Here is a 2,867-nt window from a genome sequence, read left to right as displayed (position 1 = left end):
ACAACCTGGAATTAACATGGATTGTTTGAGGATTTGCATCATTTCATTTACAGAACATGCCCACAACTTGGAAGATTTATTTTATTTTTTTATTGTGAAGCAAACAACAAATAGGACAAAATAACAGAAAAAGTCAATGTGCAAAACTATTCACCCCCCTAAAGTCAATACTTTGTAGAGCCACCTATCACAGCTCCAAGTCGCTTTGGATAAGTCTCTATGATCTTGTCACATCTTACCACTGGGATTTTTACCCATTCCTCCTACAAAACTGCTCCAGCTCCTTCAAGTTGGATGGTTTGCGCTTGTGAACAGCAATCTTTAAGTCTGACCACAGATTTTCTATTGGATTGAGGTCTGGGCTTTGACTAGGCCATTCCAACACATTTACATGTTTCCCCTTAAACCACTCAAGTGTTGCTTTAGCAGTGTGTTTGGGGTCATTGTCCTGCTGGAAGGTGAACCTCCATCATAGCCTCAAATCACACAAAGAGTGCTACAGGTTTTGTTCAAGAATATCCCTGTATTTAGCACCATCCATCTTTCCCTCAACTCTGACCAGTTTCCCAGTCCTGACTGCTGAAAAACATCCCCACAGCATGATGCTGCCACCACCATGTTTCACAGTGGGGATGGTGTTCTTTGGGTGATGTGATGTGTTGGGATTGCTCCAGACATAGCGTTTTCTCTGATGGCCAAAAAGTTCAGTTTTAGTCTCATCAGACCAGAGCACCTTCCTCCATACATTTTGGGAGTCTCCCACATGCCTTTTCCCAAACTCAAAACGTGACATTTTGTTTTTTGCTGAAAGTAATGTCTTTCTTCTGGCCACTCTGCCATAAAGCCCAACTCTATGGAGCGTACGGCTTATTGTGGTCCTTTGTACAGATACTCCAGTCTCTGCTGTGGAACTCTGCAGCTCCTCCAGGGTTACCTTAGGTCTCTGTGCTGCCTCTCTGATTAATGCCCTCCTTGCCCGGTCCGTGAGTTTTGGTGGGCGGCCGTCTTTTGGCAGGTTTGCTGTTGTGCCATGTTCTTTCCATTTGGTTATGATAGATTTGATGGTGCTCCTAGGGATCATCTAAGATTTGGATATTTTTTTTATAACCTAACCCTGACTTGTACTTCTCAACAACATTGTCCCTTACTTGTTTGGAGAGTTCCTTGGTCTTCATGGCAGTGTTTGGTTAGTGGTGCCTCTTGTTTAGGTGTTGCCGCCTCTGGGGCCTTTCAAAAAGGTGTGTCTATGTAATGACAGGTCATGTGACACTTAGATTGCACACAGGTGGACATCATTTCACTAATTATGTGACTTCTGAAGGTAATTGGTGGCAGCAGAGCTTTTTATGGGCTTCATAACAAAGGGGGTGGATACATACGCACATGACAATTATCCGTTTTTTATTTCTGAAAAATAATTTTATGTATATATTTTTCTAATTTTACTTCACCAACTTAGACTATTGTGTTCTGATCCATCACATATAATTCAGATTAAAAAAACACTGAACTAAAGGCTGTAATGTAACAAAATAGGTAAAAAGCCAAGGGGGTGAATACTTTTGCAAGGCACAGAGAATCCTCCATAGAGATCTATGGGGAAATGCTGGGACTTGTAGTTCACACAGAGAATCCTCCATAGAGATCTATGGGGAAATGCTGGGACTTGTAGTTCATACAGAGAATCCTCCATAGAGATCTATGGGGACATGCTGGGACTTGTAGTTCATACAGAGAATCCTCCACAGAGGTCTATGGGGACATGCTGGGACTTGTAGTTCATACAGAGAATCCTCCATAGAGGTCTATGGGGACATGCTGGGAGTTACTATACTATACTGTACATGGACAGAATTTTCACTAAGCCAACATTTCTGTATTAAAAATCCTTTCTTTTTTTTTTATTGATCATTATCATGAAAATTAAAAGAAAGAAATGCTTGAAATATAACACAGTCTGTGTGTAAGACATTTACCGTATTTATCGGCGTATAACACGCACCGGCGTATAACACGCACCTCAATTTAGGAGGGAATTTTAAGGGAAAAAAACTTTTAGGAGGGAAGTTGAAGGGAAAAAAACTTACATTTAAATGCCCATCATTGCAGCCTTCTCAGTGCAGCCTTGCCCCAGTGCAGCCATGTCAGTGCAGCCTTGCCAGTGCAGCCATGTCAGTGCAGCCTTGTCAGTGCAGCCTTGTCAGTGCAGCCTTGTCAGTGCAGCCTTGCTAGTGCAGCCATGTCAGTGCAGCCATGTCAGTGCAGCCTTGTCAGTGCAGCCTTGCCAGTGCAGCCTTGCCAGTGCAGCCTTGCCAGTGCAGCCTTGTCAGTGCAGCCTTGCCAGTGCAGCCTTGCCAGTGCAGCCTTGTCAGTGCAGCCTTGTCAGTGCAGCCTTGTCAGTGCAGCCATGTCAGTGCAGCCTTCCCCAGTGTCCAGTCCAGCCTTGCCCCAGTCCAGCCTTGCCCCAGTGCAGTCTTGCTGAAGCCTCTGAGCTTCAAAATCGCCGACCGCGATTTGAAAATGGCGCCGCCGGCGCCGAAATACACAGAGCCGGTCCTCGGCTCTTCTCGGCGGCTCTCGTTTACTTTCGGTTCCACTCGGACGGTGAGCGGAGCTATCCGAAACTAGCCGAGAATACTCGGCTAGGTTCGGGCGGCGCTCGAGTGAAACCGAAAGCCGCCGAGAAGAGCCGAGGACCGGCACTGTGTATTTCGGCGCCGGCGGCGCCATTTTCAAATCGCGGTCAGCGATTTTTTCGTTCTGACAGGTCAGGATCGCAGGGTATCGGCGTATAACACGCACCCGCGATTTTCCCCTGATTTTAAGGGGAAAAAAGTGCGTGTTATACGCCGATAAATACGGTATAT

The sequence above is a fragment of the Aquarana catesbeiana genome, linkage group LG09 (assembly GCF_042186555.1).
Source record: "Aquarana catesbeiana isolate 2022-GZ linkage group LG09, ASM4218655v1, whole genome shotgun sequence".
Taxonomy (NCBI): Eukaryota; Metazoa; Chordata; class Amphibia; order Anura; family Ranidae; genus Aquarana; species Aquarana catesbeiana.
The sequence above is the reverse complement of the archived record's forward strand: the minus strand, read 5'-3'. Positions refer to the sequence as shown.